The following is a 14,795-nucleotide window of genomic DNA, read 5'->3' on the forward strand; positions in this document are numbered from 1 at the left end:
CACCTCTGGGCTTCCATTCTAACATTTAAAAAAACAGTAGTTATTGTAATTTACGAATAACTTTAAATTTTTTGCTCCATTTTGCCCCATTTAAAGTTAAGTTAATAACAGTTTTAAGTTGATCGATGGTTATAATTAAAAATATTGTTTTTTAACATCTCGAAACCAGACAATATAATATCGTGTTTGTTACAAAATCTTACAGATAAGAGATTTATTTTGTTTTATACATAGTTGATATTCAGTTAGTAAATTTTAAGCGTAAGGTATATAATAGTAAATTTTTAAACTCAAAGAGAAGAGTTGGTGTTCTTCCTTTCTAAAACTGTTTGTACCACTTGTCTGATCATAAGAGAAACAAAAAATAGAATGGGTTTTATGAGAGACATGATGTCGTGTCAGTTGGTGACAGATATAGCTCAACGTGACTCAAGGGCCTTTGATGTTTCGTGACAAATACAACACTACCTACATTGAACCGAACGTTTAATTAAATAAATTTATTTTTTTCGTACATTCGTGCATATCGATACCTTATTCGTGATAAGAAGAGAATTCTTCACGATGATTAAGAACTTTGTACAAAATCCAGATTAGCTCAATTCACTGCAGAAGGAAATAAAATCAAGCATACACTATACTCGACCAAATATGTCGTATAAAAAAATATCCGTTGTACATCATGCCGCCCACACTACATAAGTTTTTTTTATCCACGGGTCAGAAATATTAAAAAGTGATTATTATCGGTTTATTTGCCGAAGAAGACCAAGAAGTAGGAAACAAGGACTTTCAAATATCATGGAGAAAATTACAATGCTGATGTTTTCAATTTATTTTTGTTGTCATCAGATCCTCTCATAATGATCAAAAAGAATCTGCCAAAAGAAAAGCTGACCACACCACCTAAAGAAGCTGTGGAACTCTTAACGGTTCCATAATTATAGTCGACATGTTTCCACTTGAAATCATCATCTGTGTCATCATCATAGTACTCAGGATGATGATGACGGTAGTGATGACAATGATTATGATGATCGTGATGATGGTAGTGATGATGATGATTAGTTTGATAGTGTAATGACTTAAACATGTACTCAGGATAATGATGACGGTAGAGATGACAGTAATAATGATGATCGTGATGATGATGGTTATCGTGATAGTGATGATGACTCAAACATGTCAGACAAAGAGAATTAAAACACATTTTTGTGTGTTATTTAAATAAATTGTGTATATATATGTATCATATAGGCAATAAAATTTATTTATAAAAAAAAAATTAATTTTATAAAAACGTTTCGTTCCACATTAAAGCATCCCTATGAATATAGGTGCGCTTTTCAACACCCTTGTCCCACTGTGCGACGATTGGTACTTGAAATGGACTGTGTTTTAATGAGAATAAAGTACAAGCGATCGTATTTTTTTATCACAAAAAAATATTAGTATTTGAAGAAAAGATGGCCTTTACCTATGAATGTTGACTGTTTCTTTTGGCACTATCAATAGTTCATAGATCTAATAAGTACCTTTTTTCCACAACACGAACTGTTTTGCAATCACAACACAACACAAAGCAAAATAACACTTAAGTTAGTCTTTTTTTTTAAATTTTCTTTTTTCTAAGGTGAGACTTTTAGGAAATTAACAAACCAAAGGAAATGGCAAATTGGGTAGAAACTGCAATGTGGAATAATAATAAAACTGTTTCAATATTTAACAACCTTAATTGTATAGGTAATCATGTAAGACATTGTAAGATATAATATATTCTTGGTATACCTTACTATACCTTACTATACTGTACGATATTGTGTTGTGCTTATATTTATTAATCGATGTAATATAAACGCACCCGGGGGGTACTTCTCGAATACAAAACGTTTGTTGTTGAAATTTCGCTTTATATTTCAGTATAATTACTGATGCAAAAATTCTTTTCGAAAATTTGTAAAAGAAACTATTGGAAAAGAAAACTTTTATCCTTTTAGTAAATTAGTAATCAAGAACTTTTAATTTATCAGGGGGGGAAGACTGGAGGAAGTTTGGCGTCGCGGATACTTTGGAAATTTGGGAGATCGAAAATGAGATATTTTTAGAAATTTTAAATGAGCCACGTTTCGGTAATTACATAACCATTCATATTTTTGCGATTATAGAAAAAATTTATTTTGTGAATTTTATAAAAAAAACGCGATTAATAAACTTATAATTTTATAACAACTTTTTCATACACAGGTTGTGTGTGAGACACCCCAGACTATGATGAACTAAACTAATGGAAAACTAAAGATCTACTTCACAGTTAAACGATTTTTTTAATGTCGATGAGTGGTTTGGGAATCTCAAAGAAAACATTCGAATATTATGACTTCGTAGTAAGCGTGTGTTAAAAAAATATGTTTTGAAAGGGAGATTATATAAATACGAATGTTAGAGGGAGCACGCTGATACCACAAAACGACAAAGTTGTTTAAAATAGAGAAAAATGTGTCGACAAATTCATAAGTTGCATTTAAAGGTACACTGTGGATTTTTCATACCAAATGTGTAATACTTTTCAATTTTTTCGTCTCTTATTTCAGCTCTACAAATGCATAAATATTATCTAAAAAACAGAATATATTTTTTTAGGAACTTAAAACTAAAAGTGTTCGAACGCTAGAAATTCGAAATGCGGGGGCTTAAAATAATTAAAGAAATTTTGACCATAACCCAACTCACCAGTTTGGTTGTGGATCATGAGTTTTTAAAGTGCAGTTAAATTATATATCAATGGCAGTGAACCTATTGACGCCGATGCCTGTTGCATTACGTTGTAATTTTCTCCACTCCCTAGTCAAGTGGAGGAATATGTTCAACTCCAAGCTGGTTTATTAGTAGGTTCCTTTGCATAAAATACTACACGGTTTTAAATTCTAATTTCAAGTGATGCTTGTAGGTGTCAATTTTTTTGCAGAAGTATTATTAAAATTGCCTGATTCATATATTGATTGGCTTTTAATGTTCTGTTGGACATGTAGATTTAATTTAATACTTATCTGTGCGCAGATAATCTCAATCAATTACACTACATACTCCCGTCTTCACAATTGAATTGATGATACCTGTGATCTTAGGTCAAAATATGATAATCGAAAAAAAAAGAATTATCCGTGAGACCAGTATAAAGCTTTCAATTGTCCGTGTAAATCATAAATTAATACATGCTACTGTTGTTTTTTTAGAATTTATGTTGAAATAAAAGTTATCGCAGCTATTAATATTACCTACTATTATTAAAAATACCACAGACATAGGAATTAATAGACGAGAAGATAGTGGCGAGGGGTAAAATCAACTGTTGAAGAACGAAGGGAGTGAAGCTGACTGTGATTCGTCAATAAATCAATCTGACAGTAAATAGGCATCTCGCATTATAATATCACCATTTACTTCTTAAAAGTAAAATCTGCTTTTGAATGAATAGACATTTTTACATGGGAGCGCAAATTACTCGCCACGTTATGAACAAATTTGCGAAGCCCAAATTCGGCAAAAAAATTCGGTTCTATTTTCAGAGTCGAATATTTCGTTTAAGTATTTAGTTAAGACACTTTTATAAATGTTCATAATTTACTTCCCAGCAACCAACCAGCTTTGTGTTTCGCGTCCAGACGTTTCTCGATGTGATAGTAACAACTGATTCATATTATACGATGTGAATATGCTTAAAATAAAGTAAAATAATGCTTATATATGGAATGTAATACGACAATTGGGTTTATTCTCTTTTTCACATCTATTTTTACAAGTTTTCATAGTACAAGTCAACATTTTGCCGTGTTATTTCGTAAAATGAACCGATGATGCCTCGACCATAGTTCGCACAAGAATGATGACGTCACGTTTTCAAATTTCACTTGAGGCCATACGCGAGCACAGCCGGCTCCAATGGAACCGGTATGGGGAATGGGGATAATACGCTTTTAATCACTTAGGGCAGGTCTACTAATATTCATATGTCTATGAAAAATACCAATTTTGGTTGTCGGTGCATTTTGATTTGAAGTTGTATTCCTGCGTGATGCGTGAGTTTAATTTTCAAAATTTTAACTTATAAGTATAGTATATCATTTCAGAAAAACGGTAAACCAGGTATCAAAATTATTTTATTAATTAATAATTCTTTTGAAATATGCCATTTGGCTGGCAGATCAATACAGCTAGACACACTTTTATAAGAAAGTTTGAGGTTGGTGAAGATTCAACATTGCACGCACAAGGAGAAAACTCACAGATATAAAATATTGTCAATTTAATAAATTACTGGTTATATTATTCCTTTTACTGTTAAAAACGGGACTACAGGTCATTAACGAATGAATTCACAGAGTTGCGTATAAAGTATCAGTTAAAAGCGAATGTTTTATGAGGACGGTCGAACAAGTGTTCACACAAATATTAATATTGAAAATGACATACTGATTTTGTCGCAATCCGTCAAGATATTTATTGGGAAAAGAACACGTGTTCTCGATATATTCTGAATGACTAATATTTCATCAGGAAATTGTCATGCTTTGGCATTACTTTTTTGACAGGATCATTTTTTCTCCGTGCAGAGGACACATTATTAACAAACAATTACAGTTGATATTTTATCTTTCATTACTATTTACATTATTAAATTTATTAGATCTTTCTAATTTCTCAAAAAAACATTTAATTACGTTATCAAGAAAATTGTCAATTTTTTTTTTGAATGGGAATTAGATTCGCAAATCCTACAATAATAATATCCCGTGATTTTTGCCATCAAAAAATTATATTTTTGCAGATGTCGTAAGCTTCATTGAACTAAAAACAAAAATACTTACCGTTTCATCTAATATCTTGTTACGAATAAAAATCCCATGTTGTTTATATCAAAGTATTATATTTCAGCCCTCATGGACTGCGCCCCTGTTTTCAGGCAAGAAGTATTCCGTATTCCACATGATGAGTTTTATTTCACCACGCTCGACTCCCAACAGATATTTTAATATTAAAATGAATATTATTATATTAGGATGCATGTGAATCGTATGGCGCAAGGCGCACGCCTAGGACGTATTCCCACCTGACGCTTCTCATCCCGTCTCCCACTAGGCAGTCTAGGCACCAGCTTCCTGCCAACTTCTTCACCGGGAAACTTGGCAAATACTTCACGGATTAGGTAGAACCAGAATAAATTGCTGTTGACTGTACGAATACATTTTAAAATCTGATCAATTTTGAATATTATGGCATTTTGATGCATTCGAGCAAAACTTTCGACAAAATGAAGAAGCAGTTCGTTGCCAAATCTTTTATATATTCAAAGTTCTGAGTATGATGCCAAATAGTCACAATAGATATAAGAGAACATTGTTTTATTATATCACTATTATCTTATCAAACGATGCTTCGTTTTTGACCAGTTTCTGTGAATAAATACATTCTCGAATAAATACAAATTACTTGTTAGGAGGTTGTAAAAAGTGTTCAAAACTTTCGAATATTTTAGAATTTCGTCATTATATTTATCAGGATAAGCGCAGCTGCAAGAACACGTGTTCCGATATATTTTGAATGAACTAATATCTTAATTTATTAAAAAAATGGCATGGTTTCACGTTTCTAACAGGATTTTAATAATTCAGCAATATACATTTTTCCGTGTGTGTAGTATTTAGCAAAAACAAAACTTGTTATAATTTCGCTCCTTGTGACTTTATTACATCCAATTAGACAATGTATATAATGTAAAATGAATGAAATTGATTAGAAAAGTATAGAAAACAAAAAATCGCTCTTGAAAAGTAAAAAAACAATTATTGTATGGATCTTATTCTGGTGGTAACTAAAGATGTTATATAAAGAAAAGATGACATTAATTAAGTTCAATACACAAATATATAAACCAAAACAACAACAACAACAACAAAAAAATACTCACCACAATAAAAATCACAAAAAAATACATACAATCACAAATTGTCAATTATTGATAACAGTGAGAATACGGTATGTACATAAACCAAATTAAATTCAGAATTATGGTTTACTTTAAATGAAAACTGACTCCTTTTATAGAAATAATCGTAATCTATACCAGAACTTTGTTGAATCCTTCAAATTGAAGTAGCGTTGGTAATGTACGAGAAGTTTTAGTGATTTGTCTTATATGTAGTATTGTTTTACTTTTTTACTTTTTATATTACTGTTCCATGTTGACTCACTAGGTATGATCTGTTCTAATAATCAGTTAACAAATTTAAATTGAAATGAAACTCTCCATAACAAAATGCCTAGAAACTGTTACATAGTTAGTGCACAAGAAATACAACAAAAAATGATGTGAGTCTTTTAAATATGCTTTTATAATGAATTATGTTGTTTTATCTAGATAAGTAGGAACCTAAGATGAATTAAAAGGGAAGATAGGTTACTGAGATAACGCGCGTGGTTGTACTGAACTGAGTCCAGTGGACAAACTGGTGATTTACTGCGTTTAGTATTGCACATAAGCCCATCGGTCGGTCCGATAAGCTGTCACCGGCTGCCATAAACACTTCGCTCTAGGTTCTTTTTTGTGAAAAAATGCCTTCCTGTGTATTTTGAGATGTGCACAAATCATTCTCGAGCAAAACCAAGTCTGATGGATACTCAAAAATCACTTATTATTTCAATAAATAAATTATTCACGTTGCTTTTTGAATAAAATAAAATGAGACAGTGAATGTAGAAACACATAAGAGTATGAAGGACAACCAGTACGACGGACAGACAGTACGTCGTATTCTACAACTCTGCTCGTTTTTTCATCAAGACTGAGTGTAAAAGCGGCTCATTGACGGGCGAGCATGTGCGCGGCGAGCATGACGTCGATACAAAAATGCTCGTCGCTCGTCTGTGAAGTCGTGCTTGTCAGTGGGCCGCTTTAAGCTCGCAACTGGTGTCGCGAGGAGGCAAAAGAAACGAGAGACGTTCTTAATAATATAGCCGTTTCACGCGTACACATATTCTTTTAGTGGCTTTCTCTTTCTAATGGGTTCCGTTCATTTGACTATGTATGATGTTATTTGTAGCTAATACATTCATTCATACAAATTCGCTATGGATATTCTTTTCTCGTGGGTTTCGTTATTCAATTTCAATCAATTCGATTAGTATGAATATAACGCGTCTTTGTATTTGTGTCATCGATAGGAACTATAAATTGGGATAATAATGTTATATTTATTTTAAAATATTAAAATCATGTACAAGGTAAATACTACGTTATTACAATATCAAGTTATGATTTTCCCTGAAAAAGTTAATACAAATATAATACGGAATACATTATTGTGGTACAATTTATTCATTGAATGTAATTTCTTATTATTATTACGAATGAACTTTTAGCATGGAAAATAGAATCTAGACGAATTCGTATCACGATGTGTACGAGATGATGTGTATTCGTGGTATTAAAATCATGTATTCATATACAAGCGGGTGGTTTAATAATACTCTAGCCTGCAGATCACCGAGTAGTGTTGACACCTCGTTAGCAAGTCTGCCTGATGCCAGTTACCTGCCTCCTTCTGTCACTTCTGCTATCCTGGTGCTAGTTCCTTCTTCACACCACTCAACTGCACCGAGGGAGATATTCTAAACTAAAACTGAAGTGAGCATGATTGTGCGTCATATCCAATGGACCAATAGTAATTCTTGCAGACAATCAAATTGAAATCTAGGAATACGAATGAGATTTCATAATGTTATTCAACATTTAATATGCGTTGTTAATTGATATTAGACAGCCGCATGTCTGAAGGAAAACAGCCAGAGAGAAATTGATGTTAGAAACGGTTTCCCTAAATTTATAATATTACTAGTGCAGACAAAGGAAAAATCATGGAATAATCTGAATTCTTGATACGTCAGCTGGAATTTAAAAATAACAATTGAAATAGCATTTTGTTAAACTATTATATTATACACGGAGAAAACTCACTTACATAAAATATTGCTAATTTATTAAGAATGTCTTCAAATTATTCGTATTCAGTAATAAACTATCAGTAAAATACGAATGTATTACGGTGATGTCGGAATACGTGTTCATAAAAATTCTAATATTTTCGCATTTCGTCATTGTGTATTATCAGGAAACAAATTCAGGTGCATAAACACTTGTTCCGATGTATTACGAATGAAAAGAATTAGAATTAGAAAAGAACTTGATTATCCTGAAACAGATGAAATTTTTTTCTGAAAAATATGATGAACTAAATACAAAATGTGAGAAAATGATAAGTGAAAATAAATGTCTCTCTGAAAACATAAAAAATAAAAGCGACGACCTGAAAAATGACCTCAAAAAAATAACTTTAAATGAATCTTATGCCGAGAAAGTAAAAAAACATGAGCCTGTGGTAATGATTAAACCGAAAAATAAACAAGAAAATGTCAAAACTACAATGGAAATTAAAAAAAATATTGATCCCATAAACTGCGGTGTGACGGGTGTAAGAAACGCAAAAGATGGTGGAATAATAGTTGAATGTAAAAATGCGTCGAATATAGACAAGATGTGTGAGGAGGTAAAGGGAAAATTAGGAGACAAATACGATATTAAAAAAATTACAGCGAAGAAACCAAGTATCAAAATTGTTGGAATAACACAGAAGCAAGACAGAGAGGAAATCGAAACAAAAATAAAATCACAAAATGAAGACATATTCGAAAAAAGTTCAAATATTGAAGTAACTTACATAAAAGAGTTTAAAAATAAAAGAGACCAGATAAATTATACAGTATATGCGGAAGTCGACGGAAACACTTACATGAGAATAATAAAGGCCGAAAAGATATATATAGGGTGGGACAGATGCCGGGTGTACGATAACATAAATATAATGAGATGCTTTAAGTGCAATGGATATAACCACAAGGCACTAGAATGCAAAAATCAAAAATCATGCTCTAAATGTGCAAAACAACATGACATAAAAGAATGCACAGATGATGGGGATATTCAGTGCATAAACTGCATAATAACAAATAAAAGATTGGGACTCAAACTTAATACAAATCATTCAGCTACAAGTAAGGAATGCCCAGTATATAAAAGAAAAGTTGAAATAGAGAGGAAAAAAATCGATTTTTTAGGCTGAAGGAACAGATCTTATACCTAAACATACAAAGCTTTATATCACACCATGAAGAGCACCAAATATTATTGGAGGAGAGAAAGCCACAAATGGTTATGTTAAGTAAAACTAAAAGTTCAGAAAAACTAAAAAAACACATCAGAATTAAAAAAATTTCGTGCCATACACATCCAAGTACATCTAAAGGAAAAACCCTACTCTCTTTTATGTACCTTAATGTCAGAAGCCTGAGAGGTAAACTAGATGACATCAAATGCTTACTGAAATCCACTAACTCGAACTTCAACATCATCCTCTTGTGTGAGACTTGGCTTAAAGAAGCGGACCTGAAGTACTTCAACTTAGAAGGATACAAACACGAAGCATCCTGCCGGCCGCAGGGAGCTGGACTTGGTGGCGGACTCTCTATTTTTCTACAAAATTCTTTAGAATACAATGTGATTGATAACACTTGCGACTCTGATAACAACTTTCTATGGATTCATGTAAGCAAGCTCAATCTTAAAATAGGATTAGTATATAAAAAACCAAATACTGTTTTCAAAGACTTCTTAGAGACACTTTCCTCTCAGCTAGAAACATATAAAAGAGGTATTATATTTGGAGACTTTAACATAAATCTGCTTGATCCAACTAATACACACACTCGTAAATACACAAATACAATTAGTTTAAATAATTATATCATTTTGAACAAAATAAACAAAAAACACGCAACACGCATCACAGAAAATACAAACACAATCATTGATCATATACTCACCGACATAAAACTAGAATACTCATTAACGAACTGTGATAATTCAATATCCGACCACAATATTTTACTCCTTGATGTAATTCACACATATACTAAAAACACATCTATAAAGTCGTCCCGAAAATATACACATATTGATTTTGATAATCTAAATAATGATATCATCCAAAATCCCTTTCATCTTAACATGAATGACGACTCGGTATTAAACTATGACAATCTTGTAAACTACCTCACAAATAAAATTAATTATAATAGCATCACTAAAATTAACACAAAAAACATAAATAACCCAGACTGGATAACCAAAGACCTTATCAAATTAATCAACAAAAGAAACAGATTACACCTGAAACTAAAAAAACAACCAAACAACACGTTATTGAAAACAGAATTCCTAGTAGTAAGAAATAATATTACTAAGAAAAAAAGAAACTTAAAACAAAAACACTACGGTGATCTTTTTAAAAAATGCGAAAATAACAGTAAAAAAACCTGGAAGTTAATAAACAACATCATACAGAACCAATCGAATACTTTGAATACTTTTTGTAATAAATTAATCATTAACAACGAAACAGTCACAAACAACGTAGAGATATGCGACCACTTTAATAATTTCTTTTGTAACATTGGCTCCTCCTTAGCTAATAATATACACAACAAAATGACACACAATCTAGCCAATGAAATAACATTAGTGCATGATAGCATGGAATCACTATATCTTCAACCTACCACGGAATTAGAAATAAGTAAAATAATAAAATCCTTAAAACTAAATGCAAGCGCTGGTTATGATACACTCAAATGTAAAACAGGTCTAAGTCTCTCCACAGAATTGGTTCCTATTTTATCAAAGTTAATTAATCAGTGTCTTAAAGAGGGAACTTTTCCAGATAGTTGCAAAATTGCTAAGGTAATACCAATTCACAAAGGTGGGTCCAAAACGGATACCTCAAATTACAGACCCATTTCTATCTTACCAATCTTATCTAAAATCTTTGAACGTGTAATCTACGATAGATTAAACAACTTTCTATCAAAAAAATCATTCTTATATAAAAAACAATATGGCTTTAGGAAAAAATCAAACACACTTGCGGCAATAAATGACTTAATCAGTAAACTTAGAAGCAGCATTGATGGTGGAAATTATATTTTATCCATACTAATTGACCTTCAAAAAGCCTTCGATACAGTAAGCCATGACATACTTCTCAAGAAACTCGAGAAAATTGGTGTAGTTGGTCCTGCTCTTAATCTATTCAAATCATATCTTAGCAACAGAAAGCAATTCGTTAGCATCAATAATCAAAATAGCAACCACCTACCAATAAACTACGGAGTTCCGCAAGGATCCATATTAGGACCACTTCTGTTCCAAATTTATATTAATGATATCTCCCAATTAGATTTAAACGGTGATATTTTTTTATATGCAGATGATACTGCAATTTTCTACTGGGGTAAAGATTTAAACATCTTACTAAAAAATGCACAGAGTGACTTAGACAAAATTAACAGTTGGCTCCAATCAAATATATTAACAATGAATGTTAAAAAAACAGGATACATGATTTTAAGCTCAACTCGTAAAATAATTCCTCCTCATGTACCCTTAAAAATTGAAAATAACAACCTGCAAATCCTGATACAGGAGAAATATCTTGGACTGTGCATTGATAAACACCTAACTTTTAAACAGCATATTCAAGATATTAAAGATAAAATCACCCCCTTAATTAGCGTATTCAGCCGGATATCATTTCTGTTACCAAATAAAATTAAAAAAGGTCTATATTATAGCCTCGTACACTCACATTTAAACTACTTGGTTGAAATCTGGGGAAATACGTGTGAAACATATATAAACGAACTACAGGTAACACAAAACAAAGTAATCAAAAAACTATTTCACTTCAAACCTAGAACATCAACAAAAAAATTATATATAGAAACAAAACTATTAAAATTAAGAAAATTATATGAATATAATACATGTCTCCTTATTTACAAAATAAATAATAAACTCATACATACAAATACAGAACTCATTAAAACGTCCCAAGTACACACACACTTTACACGGCAACACAATAAAATACATTTAAACACGATACATACTCATTATGGCAAGCAATCCATTGGTTACGAGGGAAGCAACATATATAATTGCCTCCCAGACGAAATTAAAAATGAAAAAAGTATAGGTATATTTAAAAAAAAATTGCTCAGTTTCATGCTCAATCAACAAAACAATGAAAGTGAATAATATCGGTGTGTAATATATTTATATTTATGTGTAATATATATGTTATTTCTAGTTAAATAAGTGAAAAATGTAATTTTCTTTTATCTAGAATAAAAATATAAAAAAAAAAAACTAAAAGTTTATTAGAAAACGGCATGCTCTCCCGTTTTTATATCGATTTTAATAAATAAGTATTGTTTTCTTGATTCACAATCAGTTCCAATTTTGAAAATGACACTTCCGTTCAAAACAAATTTGAGTTTATTGAACCAGAGTTTCATAGACAAAGAGACAGACCCACAGAGAAAAGGGGTATTTTGATGATTGGATTTTGTAGTTGTTTTTCAACAGATTTCTTCAGATTTTTCAACAGGGTCAGTGTCAATAACCACACGAAAAAAGTAGGTAATCATCGTGAAATGGATTAGGGTTATGGTAGAGAAAAGTTTTTCATTTAATTTTTTGCTGTTGCAAAAGGAAATACCTCATTAAATTGACTTGTTTTGTCTATGATATCTAATGTCTAGTTAGTGTGTAAACATAGCAATATATGTATTTTAGTATGTACACGTCTTACCAAGAAAGTGATTAACGAAGATGGACGCAGTAGCAAGTTAAACTAATAACGTTACAAAGCAAGTTAACAGCTAACGTCGTTATTACCCTTCGTGTCATGTCGACGGTTCCACAATTTAACCAATAATAATACTTAGCTTAATGTGTTCTGCATTGGAATTTATTACTAAAATTACATATTAAAACCACAATAACTAATTTATGACATCATTAACTGTCTCATCCTCGTTAGGATCATGAGCCGAGTAATAAGCATTGAAACCTCACGAAGTCTCAACGCGCGTACTAACCATAAAGCTATGGGACTTACACCAGCCCGCTCTGGTACTAACACTGCTAACCCGGCCACAAAGGCATTCCCGTGTGTAATGTATTAATATTGTCAACAGTCTATTTACCACTTTCCGACACTCGCTATTATTTATAAAGGAAAAAATCCAACGGAGAATGTCAGCGCGTCCCTTTGTTTATCTTCGTCTTCGGAACAATGACAAATCGTTTTGTCGAAACTGGTGCCGCGCCGTATAGCTTAATGTCAAAATGTCTATTTTACTAAATTAAACTCAACTCCGGATTAAATTAATATTTTCCCGTCGTGAGGGGGACCAAGATGAAGTCTTCCAATTCAAGGGGATTTGGATAGAAAACACACGAAACGGCAAATGAAAACATGAAGATGTAGATTTTTCCATCATCTTGAATCCTACTTATTTTTTAGAATACCGAATATAAAATATTCATATATGTTTTTTGCTGGGAATTTTATTTCTCGTTATTTTTGACAGGGTTTTCTGCCGCAAAATTTCAAAGAAAAGTTAACGAAAAATTATTGCATGTTTGGATTCTAGGAAGATTGGAAATATCGAGTGTAAAACATGACTTTTTAATATTAGCTCCACACAGGAGGCCCTGAGGAAAATAATTTCCCTCAGGGCCTATGTCAGATCACAAAGATTTGGGGATACTGTGCGGAAAGTTGAAGAAATGAATGAGAGAAAGCTTTGGGAAGGATAAAGGTATGAGGGGTGGGTAGGAATCTGAAGTCACTGAATCCAGGAGTGACAAACGTATGAGTCCGTCCCACTGCGTTGCAAGGCGATGTGTTCAAAAAGTCCGGTTGGGGAGGTGAAAGGGTATCCCTCAACCGGCCTCTGCCGATCTGGCCCGCCACCCAGTTAGTGGACTGATGCATCCACTGCCAAGACCTGGACAAAGCTTACCTCACAATAATGGTTACCCCTAATATGTTACCTAACGTAGTGAATCACTTGGGGTGACCTATAGCAGAGTTGTTTGCTATCCAATTATTAATGGTTCCCGGGGAGACGGTACCCATACCCACAAAACAAGATGGCCTTCAACCTACACAGAAAAAAATGAGCATTGCTGATGTATTAAAAATCTCATAAAATTATTGGTAATCCGGTTAAAAAAGGGACTGTAGGCCGCTTCCTAATAAACTTTTAGTAAATTTGCAATAATATCGGAACACGTGCGTTTGTCTTAATAAGATATATTATGAATACCTACGTGTTCCGACATCATGACAATACATTGGTATTTTACCGATCAATTTATTCTTTAAGGGCCTGCAATCCAGTTTCTATTATTTTTAACCGGAATACAAATAATTTAAAGAATCCCTTAATAAATTTTGTTGCTAATTTTTTATCAGCGATTTTTCTCTCTGTAACATTTAATATTATTATGTGCCACGGTAGATAATTTGGTTGAAATAGTGCGTTGAATAGTAAAGAAGATTAAAAACCTCAAATTTCGAAAGAGTTTAAACAAAAAGGCGATTAACATAGCTCACAGTTTGTAACTTTGTAATATGAATAGTGTATAATGTGGATCAAGAGCTTAAATGAATGTATCATTCACTAAACCATCCGTCAAAACGTTCATTCATCAAAGTTCCCTCCGACGGTTCCTTATTCTCGGCCAAATGATCCGTTCACACGAATCCAAAGTTTCCAATTACGATTTGGAGTTATCTATGCAAATGAAGCGTGATGATGATATTCCCTTCACG

Source organism: Hesperophylax consimilis, chromosome 11 (genome assembly GCF_061612785.1).
Source record: "Hesperophylax consimilis isolate HC1 chromosome 11, BYU_Hcon_1.0, whole genome shotgun sequence".
Taxonomy (NCBI): Eukaryota; Metazoa; Arthropoda; class Insecta; order Trichoptera; family Limnephilidae; genus Hesperophylax; species Hesperophylax consimilis.